The sequence below is a fragment of the Aulonocara sp. 'chitande type north' Nkhata Bay genome, linkage group LG6, assembly GCF_057382095.1.
Source record: "Aulonocara sp. 'chitande type north' Nkhata Bay isolate Kocher_YH1m ecotype deep benthic linkage group LG6, A_spYH_male_GT1.1, whole genome shotgun sequence".
NCBI classification, from domain to species: domain Eukaryota; kingdom Metazoa; phylum Chordata; class Actinopteri; order Cichliformes; family Cichlidae; genus Aulonocara; species Aulonocara sp. 'chitande type north' Nkhata Bay.
The window spans coordinates 20,843,938-20,856,030 of NC_141349.1; the positions used below are offsets into that span (position 1 = coordinate 20,843,938).

General features: G+C 38.7%; 2 long non-coding RNA genes across 2 annotated transcripts; both read right to left on the bottom strand.

The window, feature by feature from the left end:
- Positions 1 to 379: 379 nt before the first annotated feature.
- On the bottom strand, positions 380 to 2,018 carry LOC147327690 (uncharacterized). Its single transcript, XR_015130033.1, has 3 exons — positions 1,905 to 2,018; positions 627 to 729; positions 380 to 531 (listed from the first exon to the last, which is right to left on the bottom strand). It is a non-coding gene; the product is annotated as an uncharacterized LOC147327690 (long non-coding RNA).
- A 3,199-nt stretch (positions 2,019 to 5,217) lies between these two features.
- On the bottom strand, positions 5,218 to 11,585 carry LOC147327691 (uncharacterized). Its single transcript, XR_015129875.1, has 5 exons — positions 11,356 to 11,585; positions 9,764 to 10,026; positions 9,499 to 9,670; positions 8,994 to 9,114; positions 5,218 to 8,689 (listed from the first exon to the last, which is right to left on the bottom strand). It is a non-coding gene; the product is annotated as an uncharacterized LOC147327691 (long non-coding RNA).
- Between the last annotated feature and the right edge of the window lie 508 nt (positions 11,586 to 12,093).

The window sequence follows — 12,093 nt, forward strand, 5'->3', positions numbered from 1 at the left end:
ACACAACAGAAACCACGTTAACAAGTTTGCAGATGACACCACGGTGGTGGGACTCATCAGGGACGATGATGATGAGTCATACAGAGAGGAGGTGCAACGGCTGGCACTTTGGTGCAAGGACACAGAGGACCTGTGATGTGAACCAATCCTTAACACCTTCTACAGAGGCACCACAGAGAGTGTCCTTACCAGCTGTATCACAGTCTGGTACGGAAACTGCTACGCGTCCGACCACAGAGTCCTCCAAAGCCCACCAACTGTTTACTCCTCTTTCATCCGAAAGATGACTCTGCAGCATCAGGAGCAAGTCGGTGAGATTGTGCAAAAGTTTTTTCCCCCCCAAGTAGTCCAGCTCCTCCACACTGGACACAGGATAATCCAATGCTGTTTGTCTTCATCAGCTCAGTCCTGGTCCCGTGTATGAAAACATCCCATCACAACCAAAGGAGGAGGATGAAGCCCACTACAGCAGGGTCCACTTCAGAAAAAGGCATGTGGTTCCTCTTTATTCCACCGTACAGTCAAATCATCCTAGAAAACAGGAGTATTCTCATTATGCTGCTGTCAGCTTCAGCTCTGACGGAGCATCTGGTGTCACTCCAGAAGACACAGACTTACAGACTTACTCTACTGTGAAAGTTTGAGAGAGAGTGTTCAACAACTGCTTATCCAGTTCAGGGTTGTCATGACAGGGTACAACCTGAAGAGGTCACCAGAAACTCAGCCAACCTAATCAGAAGAAAAATGGTCAGTTGTTGACAGCTGTTAGAATGTGTACATGTGCTTCACTGAGCCTTACTGTGTCACTCTCTCTCTCTGTCACATTATTTGCTATTTCTCTAGTCTACATTTATTAGGAGACTAGAAGTAAATTACATTTATTACTATTATCTCTCTTCTGGCAGTGAGTGTAACAAAAACACATTTGAATGTTCTTTTTCTACCACAAGACACACCTTCTGTGTCCTTTTTTAACAACATACAAAAAACCCACAATAAATATCACTGACTCAATTATGTGATGTTAAGTCATATTGACTATTTGTTGTTCAAAATGCTTTTCATTGTATGCTTATTATCCGAATAGTTGTCTCATAAGCAATGACTTCAGTGTTATTGCTGTATAAGTTACAAACAGGAAATGCTCTGTTAGTAAAATATATTTTCAATTGTTTTGCTATGATAAGATTTTTAAACTTCATTAAAGTACAAAATTATGATGATCTCATTAGAAAAGAAGATTGAAATAGTATAGATCTGTTAAGTGTTTGGTAATGAAATGTTCTTCTGAAGAGTTCAGTGGTAATAAACCAAGATGCACATTTAAAACTAACAAGTGTAATTTCACATTAACAATAAAATAACAGAGTTGTGAACATTTTTACTGTTTTAGTGAAGCTGCAAATGAGACAACTGCCACCAAAGCAGAATTCAACTCAGTGTTGCAGATACAGCAGATTCCACAAATTCATGCTCTATAGGAGCCACTATTTGGAAAAACTGAAGATAATTTATTGAGAAATTAATTAAGCCATTTGGCAATTAGTCTCCTATGATCCATCACGGCAGAACAAAAAGACAGTGGTGACAGGATTTAAGGTAGGACCCAGAGTCTAGATGTTGGCAGAGATGTACAGTAACGCGTTACTTGTAATCTGATTACTTTTTTCGAGTAACGAGTAACGTAAGGGAACACTATTGCAAAAACGGTAATTAGATTACCGTTACTTTCCCGTAAGAACGCTGCGTTACTGCGTTACTAAAACCGTGATTTTTTGCGAGAATGTCTCACGACAGTGGCGTAAGCGAGTGCGACGTTCGTGACAACAGCTGTGTGCAGATCAACAATGGATCACATTTCGATTGTGGGAGAGAGTATGAGCGTGCAGCGTGGAAGTACTGACCTTACTTTGAGTTTGATTCCATAAAAAGTGACAAAAACATTAGTGTCCGTTGTGCGTGGGAAGAAAACTTCTTTTTACAGCGAAAAAAACCCCTAAACTTCCAAGAAAGCACCGAGTGCGCAACAACGTAATGGGAAACTCGCAGAGACACTGCCGTATCCTTCCACTGACCGCTGCACACCTGCACCAGGGTAAACCTCCGCCTACCGCAGTCCTGCTTTACAGGTGAAAATAGAGCAACAGGACCGCTGAGTCTTTGACTTTATTTATGTTCTGCTGTGTTTTACTTGCATCTATTTGAAAGAGTGAGTGTAAACAAAAAAAATATTTTATTTTATGTGCTGGAATGTGCAGAAAATAGGTTTAAATGTTAAACTCATTTATTCAACTCAGAGAATGTTGCATATAATTAAATTTTTGCTTGATGCATAAAGTTAAAAGATTAAAACTGATAAAACAAGTTAAAAAAAGAGACTTTTCCATTTGATTACATTTTGTATGATGGATTATGTAGAAAAAGTAGAATTGGGCTGAAAGAGCTATCGCTTTATCACCTCTTCAGGTTGTAAATCGTGTTTTTAAAAAGTAACTAAGTAACTAAGTAATTAATTACTTTTGAAAATAAGTAATCAGTAAAGTAACGTGATTACTTTTTTGGGGAAGTAATCAGTAGTTAGTTACTGATTACTTTTTTCAAGTAACTTGACCAACACTGGATGTTGGTGATGATGAAGACGAGGCTTAGATGCAACTCTAGGTGACATGGGTGATGTGGAGATGAAGAAGAAGTGGGTTGCATGAAAGAGAGTCTGCAAGGGAGAATGAGATTTAAAGCGTGAATTTTTAGCACTGTCTACCTTTCACATTGCTGCTGGAACACCTGAATTTCATAATTGTAGTGTAAATGTGTAGTTAAACTTCTTTACACTGACTGAATGGGTTTTGCTGGTCCGAACCACTTAAGAATAAAGTCCTCCTACTGCAATAAGTGAAAGGAAAAGAAAAAAAATTGTCAGCACTTTTGGTTCAAATTGTAAGAAATATTTAAAATTACAGAAAAAATATTTTTATTGTTATTGTAATTATTAGCGCAGAGTAATATTACACAAATTGTTCTTAGTAAATGTGTTTCCCCACTGAACAGGAGGATTAAAGTGTTTTGTAAATAATCCTTCAAAAACGATGTTTCATGTGCAAGCCAGAGCAGATTTTTCATAAGATAAGATTTTTTTTGACCAATTTTCAGAGCTGAGAGTGAAGATGAGTCCTGCAGTGGTGACAGAGTGTCAGAGAGTCACGCTGAATTGTAGTACCAGCTGTCCTCTGACTGACAACACAAACTACATTTGGTACTTGAACAGTCCACCTCTGACCCTGAGAGAGAACCAGAACAAACATCTGATCCTAGACCGAGTTATCAGGGAGAATTCGGGAAGCTACTCCTGTGCTGTGAAAACCAACAAAGATATCAGCTCTGCTCCAAAGACTCTCACTGTCCAAAGTATCACAGGGACATGGACACCAGCAGCTGCAGGAGGTTCTGCAGCTCTGCTGGTTTCAATACTTCTCACTGTCTTCTGCTGGATCAGGTGAGCAACAATCTACTCTGATACAGACCAGTCATTTTCAAATTCTCATTTGAAATCTCTTCTTCACTCACATATTAATTTATTTTAGCACATAGAATAAGGAGGACTTCCAGTCAGTCTCTAAGAAGAGAAATGTCTGACAACCAACTGCAGGTACAAAACAGGATTCAAATATACACTACAGTGTACGCTGTACACCTACTTACTGGTTTTGTCGCATCAGTCTGTGTCTCTGAGTTAACTTGTGTTTCTCCTACAGCTCCGGTCCGCAACAAATGCGCGTGCTCTTTGTGAGCTCGTTCCCGGCTCGTAACCAGCGCGTTCTGCCGTCAAGGGCGATCATTGGTTAAATGTGATCATGTGACTGATGCAAGCCAGATCCTTTTATTTAGCAAAATTGTGATTAATAGTTAAATATTATTGTTGAGGGGCACAGACAGGACTCCGCACGCACACACACATTAAAAGTAATAATAATAATTTAAAAAAAAAAAGTTGCCTCAACAAAAGGGCACTTTGGGCACCCATCAGGAAAGGGGCGGGTGCTCAAGCCCCTCTAGCCCCCCCTCTGCACATGCCTGAACAAAACCAAAACAGTGGGTAACTTCCTTGTTACCCTTGAAGGGAGTGTTCCCCGATAATTTTAATGCTTCTGTTTCCCCTGTCAGAAATATGGCAGCACTGTTAATGGGAGGGATGTAGTTTTTACCTTAACTGGTTTTAACAACTGGAAAGCAGCACTTGATCAAGACAAGGGGCTATGGCTGAATACATGAGTAGGGCACAGAAAGGAAATGGAAGGAATACCAAAGGCGCAAAACACCAGCTACTGGTGTGGATGTGTCCTGCTTGTTTAAGTTCAGTGTTTAGTTGTTGTTTAGAGGTATAGATGCAAATCTCAAACGCAGACTTAAACCTCGGCAGGCGAGCTGAAGCTTAAAGAGTATCTTTAATGAATAATGGCTGAAACAGTCCAAATAACAAGTCCTAAATGGTAACAAAGTCCAGGGAAGACAGGAGAACGGAAACAGGAAACACTCTGGGACGGGTAAAGACATGCACTGGCCGTTGGTTTTAAATACACACACTCACACACGTTGAGGGAGAATGCAAATGAGACACAGCTGGAGAACTAAATACACCTGAGGTAGGCGAAACAAGAGAAGTACAATTAAATACAAAGCACAAGACACCAAAGTCTACCAAAATATGAAAACTCCAAACACAGAGACGGAGACTTAACAATGAGAAAAAAGGAAAACAGTGGAGGCTGGAAACTATAACCAGGAACAGAACCCAGATAACTAAACTAAAGTAAAAAGGCCTGAGAATGTAGACATAAGCAAACCAACCAGGAAAACTAAAGTGTATAAACAATAACAAACTATGAGTCAAAGAAAAAATGACATAATAATAGAAACTGAAATTCTAAACCCAAACCTCTGGGACAAAGACCCACAACCACGACTAATAAAACTGGCAGAAAAATGAAATCACACATCAGTATACATTTCCATCTCCAATGTAAATAGGAAACACAGCAAGAACTACTAATTCTTGTTATATAACTTCAACAGCTGCAAATAAATCATCTTCATACGCAGACCACACACAAATTTGCTATTTTCTATTGTAAAGTTTGGTATTGTCTGTGTCACAGTTTGCTGGGGCAAGCCGTGTGGTGTGTGGAAATTAGGACCCAAGGTGCAGGCACGGCTGAGGTGCAAGTGAGCTTTATTTAAGGTTGGTGAAACAAACAGCAATGGAGTAGGCGAGGATGGGAACCAAGCAAAAACCTAAACTGGGAAAACTAACAGCACAGAACTGAAACTGGAATACACAGGAAAACACGAAGGAAGCACAGGGTGACGTAGGGAGGTAACACAGATGGACTGACGACGAGCACAGGTACACAGCAAAATCGCCAGTGTTAAATTGACACTGTGAGTGTTAAATTTAACACTAGAAAAGTGTCTATATGTGTCCACTCTTTTGAGTGTTAAATTAACACTTTTCAAAGTGTTATATTTTTAACAACGAGCTAGTGTTATTTTAACACTGCACAGAGTTAAAAATTAACACTGAGTAACACTGACCAGTGTCAAAAATATTCTACACTGGTGTTAAGTGTTAAAAATTAACACCGAATAGTGTTGGTGGTACTTTACACTAGCCCTGGTGTTAAAAAATTCAACTCTGAATAGTGTTAATTTTCTAACACTAACACTAGTGTCAGTCAAATCATTAATACCACCAGATTACAATAAACTCCCATTAATCTCTGATATCTCTACTGCTACAATTAACCCCCAACATCCACCCATTACAAAGAAATACAAGACATTAACGTTCCAAAATACTTTGTATTCAGATACACCACAAGTAAACAAGTCATACAAAATTACAGTATGGGACAATGTACATTTTGTCATCAGTGCCATTTGAAAATTGCCTATCATAAGGTCTATAGTACACCAGATCATCTACAGAGATCAGTGCAAAGACATCTAATCCATCCTCAATAACAAATGCATTTAAGTGATCATTGAAATATACTGTTGAGACCTTACAAGTTAGAAGATAAGTATTGAAATCGCTAACAATTATACTGACAATCTTACTGAACAAAGGCATCTCATTTTCAACACCAGAACAAACATACATCCCAACTTGATATTCTGTACCATAACTTTTGACCCAGGAAGTTGTAGAAACAATAGAAGAAACATCAAAGATTTTATTCAGTGCTTCACTGCCTTTTAAGCTGCTGGCCAAGACTTCATTAATGGGGCCGAACTGTAATCTTTTAAAATAAAAATTTTCAAAATGAAAGGCTAATTGATTCTGATGTTTTTTTACTAGTGTTTTTGTGATATTTTTAAAGTTCTTTACAGATCTTTTGAAGAACTTGTGCTTTGCTTCAAATCTCATGCACCACATATGTATGAGTGGCCCAATTTTTCTAATGCAGCGTGGGTAATGGATCATTAGGTGGTGCTTTGGAATCAAATTCCGTTCTGGAAAGAGAGATTTGAAAGCCTTGTGATGATCGGCAATCAGATGTTTCAAATAGCAAGTCATGCCATGAGTTATAATGGGTGAAAAAACAATGTTCACAATTTGAACTAACAAAAGTAGCAAGTTCCAATGTCCATCATTTCTGCAAACGATATCTCCAAAAATCAATGGGCTATTCCGCAAAAGACACCATGACTGCACAGCATTAAGCCCAAGATCTTTGCTGTTGTCATCCAGTTTTAGCCCACCTGGCCTGTTCCTTCTCTGTGCATATCCGTAGTTAAAGCTTATAATTCTCTGTGACAATGAATTCAAGGATATCAAAGAGGTCTTAATCAAGTACTGAAACACAAGCTTTAACTCATACTGCACCACTCCCTCTAGTAGATCATGCATTATGTCTACAGCATAGTTGTCTGAAATATGGAACAGCCGAAGTGAATTGAGTAAACAATTTCTTTTTACACCAAATGTTGAGGCCAAAGCAGGATTTTGTTGAATGGCACCACAGTGTTTGTAATGAAGTTCTTTGGAACGCAGTGTTAAGCCTACATGATCTTCACTAAAAACTGACTGCAACTCTGTCTTATCAGTTAAACAAAATCTACAACAATAGTTTGCACTAAATGATTCAACAAAACCAAAAATGCTATGTAAAGCCAAGTTGTCACCTGTAATCTGAAAAAGCGAACCTCTCACAGGTGTGGCTGAAAAGGGCACTTGCATTCCTTCAGTTTCTAAAATCTTTAGATCATCAACAAGTGGCTTTAGGATAGGATCAAACCCATATTTTTTTAAGTCTTCTGAATGAAAAAGGGCTACAAGATGAATGTTCATCAACACAGAATTTAACTCTGGTGGCAAATTTCTCAAAACAAAATAAATACAACCAAGTTTGTGCACCCCCTTTTTTGAGCCTAAAGGATTAGCAGTTTCAAAATCGTCATAGTAGAGCTGGATCTGGAGAGCATGTTCTTGTTGTGAGAATAAACTGTGATTTTTGAAGTAGGAGCCGTCATTTAAATCTCTGTACAATCCCTCCATGTTTAGTTTTTTTTTTCTGGAAACTGCTACAAAGTTCACTGTTTCGAAACATAGATGAAAGGGATCCCATGATAGGAACGTACATGAATTTATCATTGACAGGAACTTGCCTGTATGTCCCTGTTGTTCTATCTTTGCGTACATCAAAACGCACACCAAGAACATGCTCTATGGGTTCAACTATTTTCCATTTTTGCTCAAAATATCTTATCCTTTTAGATTCTGTGTTAAGACATGAAAATGGATTTTCAAGCTGATCAAAGCAATCCTCAACTTTTTCTAAGGTTTCTCTTGATGTATCAGTTGACAAACAGTTGACAACAGATTGTTTTGCATGTGCATGGATGTCATTAACCAGTTCCTCCAATGAACCAACTAAACACTGTACAGTACTTTCAGGAACTCCTGATGATTGTACTTGAGCAATAACAGAGCTGCACATGTTCAGTATTTGCCTTTTTTCAACTGGAACTGGTGTAGTTATTGTCATGGGATGAGCCACATTTACAGGCTGTGAAACAGAGGTTCCATCGTTAGGTACAGGCTCAAAATTGTTGATGACCTCAGAGTGAACGCAGTCTCCATGTGCTCGGAATAAGTGCCGCTTGTAACCAGAGTACGTGTGAAAGATAAATGAACATCCAGGCTCTCCACAGGTCAAACGTAAAAACTTTCCTGGGTACAAACCATGCTGGAACTTCAAATGTCTAAATAACACTGAGCAACTTGTGTGGTATATCTTGCAAATGTAACAGATGAACATTTCCAGTCAAAGTGCTGAATAGTGGATATCTTTAAACCGTACAGTGAAGACTTCCTCTTGTTTCATTGACCCGAGGACTGTCCTTCACGCTGCCAACATCAATGCCATACACTTGATGGTCTGGATGAATGTGTAGAAGTTGTCCAATGCCTTATCAAAGGACACGGCAAATTAAAAAATGTGCCTTGAAAAGTTTTGCCTTGTCAAAACCTGCATCTCCCATCTGTGTCACACAGGGAATGACCTTTTGATCTAGGACAATGTAGAAACTTTGGGTAGAAACTTTGGATGATGTTCTTTCTTTCTCCAACCCACAGGACGAATGGCTGAGTGGGGCCAGCCTTAAGAAAAGCCTCTGTGCTACCTCCCACCTGAGGGAGAGAAAGAAACCAAGTGATTCACATTAAACAAAATTGATAATCTGATGTTGAGGCATTGCTGTTTGAAATTATGACAATATTAAAATGTTTCACTCCGCGCGCACAATTATTTTTGTTTCAATGTGTACATTTAGTTTTAATAGAAACAATGACATGTCAGTCCTGCAACACCAAGCTTGTCTGGGATAGATACATCTGCTGCAGGTTGGATCACCTTGCCATCTTAAAATATCAGCCGTTGATAATTTGCATCTGTTCTCATCAAAAGAGAAATATACAATTCTAAAAAGCATACCTTGATGAATTTCATTAGGTGGTGAGCAGCATCTGATGTGCTAATCTTTGAAGACGTCCTTCCCTTAGATGTTGGAGTGAAGTGAAGCAGCAAAAGAGGGCAGCCGCCTCGCAGTCCCAAACTACAGAATAGAAATTAAGATCATCACAATTACTGTCATTTAAAGGACCACAGCAGTCATTTTTCCACGTTATGTAATACCATGATGACATTTTAGACACCTGATAATTTTTCTAATAAGGCAGTTTTCCAGCGCCTTGGTATAAAAATTCATTTCTAGAGACTTAAAATCTTCTGGCCACCAAGTGAAGTAGATATCGAGTCATAACAATAGTAAGATTATGTAACTTTTTTTGTGTTCAAACTACATTAAATGTCATTTCAGGTTTAACATGTTTGTAAGCTTGTTTTCATACCATACAGAAATGAGTGATATATTGTGTTGTGGGAATTAAGCAAATGCTGTAAAGGCATGCAAAATCTACCATTTCCAACTTACACTTACCAGCCTCGTTAGAGTAACGCTGTGCAGAAATGAGCAGCTCATCCAATTCTGTACTCTGGGACAGATTTTTGCAATCTTTGATGATCCTTGGCTTGAAGAATGTTGGCCACTTTGCAAGGAACTTACCAGACACTTCCTCCCCAAAAAACAGCATTGTGAAGTCTTGGTCAATCTTAAACACAAAGTGTAACAACAGAAACAACACATTAACAAGAAAACAAACAAAGGAACCACAAAGCAGTCATTAAATTATTTTATGCCTTACCAAGCCAGGTGTATCCAGAAATCTTGGGAAAAGGTCCAGGACAGTAGAAGCTATGGCAGGTTCTTGAACCACTTTTTGCCTATGTTGAAATGTCACCTTCATGTTGTCTTTGACATGTTTCATGTCAGTTGAGTGCCTCTTCCTTGCATTTATCACCTGACAACGGCCTCACATCTGAACACAAGTTGCGAAGAGTCTTGGGGCTGTCTTGAAAAGCTGACTTTGATTAGTTCATCTCTTCTCGGGAACCAGCATATCACCACCTGCCAAGAGTAAAATAAGGTCCAGCATATAACACCATTTCTTTGCAAAATATCTAGCATGTCTAGTCCCTTTAGACTGAGTTAAAATTAATTTTGTTAAGAAAAACATCCTTGATCCATTTTTTAAGTAGTACAAGCTGTGTAACATGACTGCAATACAGTATTCTCTCAACTATCACAGGGGTTAGTAGGAACCATATTTCTATTTTATTATTTTTTATATATTTTAAGCGATAAAAACCCTCCCCACAAATATTCCTGACAATGTAGCGTTTGGTTTGTTCGTTTTTAAATTTCAAATATTGTATAACAAGACAAAACTGCAAATATGAACGCATCCCCCCCTCTCCCTCTTAACTAACCGATGCCTTTAATTGAACTACCAAATTAACACAATGGTCCTCTCTTTCTGGTCAGACACTTTGCAGCACTTCTGCTGTAATTTTATTCATATTTAACAAAATAAAAATGCAGAAATAAGTGTACACATTAGTTTTTGACTCTCACTGAACTAACAAAGCCAATCCCTCCACATGTTTGTACTCTCTTGTTACCTCGGCCAGGTCCGCGGCTCTGAACCGTGGTAATGACACCTCTGGCCAATACGCTGGGTTGTCGGGCTTGTAGCTTTACTGTCAGCGAACACAGTGTACAGTCGAATCTTAACAGCTTTCTTACAACCAGGCACTCATTTTGGCGGCAGTGGTTATTATTATATTTACATGCTCTCTTCTTCCATTTCTCATCGGTAACAGCTCTTACTTTCTCCCTCTCTCGCGCTCAAACACACAACGGGAGGGGCAGTTCCACACGTTCTCCCAGCAGCACGGACTACACTACCCATGAGGGCCGGTAACACTCTGCCCTCATTGCCTTTATATTAAATCATTTTTGGCTAATGACAAAAAAAAGTCACTTTAAGGGCCAAATTGCATTATACTTCTTCACCTCACCTGACGTGGGCCGCAAGTGGCCTTTGGGCCACGAGTGGCCTCTGGGCCGCGAGTTTGAGACCACTGACCCTAAGGCTTTGGCAGTTTAATTCGAAAATAAATAAAAGGCATTTAATAAAAACTGTGAAATATATTAACATGTAATATTCATTACAGTCTGCCAATAGCCAGATTATGCTAAATGAATATTAGGAAAGAAACTGGTACTTTGCAGAGTTCTAGCTAGCAGTAGCCCAGCTTAACAAAAACAGTTAAAATTCAAATATGACACTTAAAGATGATGTATTTTGATATAAATACTATTTCTTTTACTAGTTATCATGTTACTTGTTCTAACATCAATCTAAAACTTAATATTTAACCGAATAAAACTTACCGCATCAGCAAGAAAAAATGGCGACCGAAGATTCTGGATTGCGAAGCTCCACAGGAAATGAAGGTGTGGTCTAATTTAACACCCACAGTGTTAAAATGCAGTAACGACTAAAATCTACACTTACACTTTTCAGGAATCAACTCCCGATGTGTTATTTTAACTCGATTAAGTGTTGAACTAACTCGGAACTCTGTTGAAATCTACTAACACTGAAAAATCAACACTGGCATTTTTGCTGTGTAAGCACACACTATATATACATGTGGAGGGGAACTGCTATGGGAGACAAGAAAGTAACCTTCACATTAGTGTACAGTTTTTTTGCTTTTGCATGAACAGTCTAGGAACTACAGAGATTTTTATGCACAGTCCCTCATTTTCAGTGGGTTCGTGTCCAGGTGAGGCATGTTCTTTAATTATTCCTTGACAAATTAAGCAGATAAAAGATCTTGAGTTGACTCAAAAGTGTTGAACTTGGTAGTTTTTCACTGGAACTCTCAATATGAGGTCCAAAGATATGTCAATGCAAATGAAGGATGCCATAATGAGGCTGGAAACTCCCAATAAACCTATCAGAGAGAAATTAGGAGCTTAATAGTCTGGTACCTTTTTAAGCTCTGCAACAACAAAAGGCCTCAAAGACCACTGAAGACAACTAATTGAAAAATTCTTTCCTTGGTTTTGAAAAACCACTTTAAAACATCTAACCAAGTCAAGAACACTTTTGAGCAGACAGGC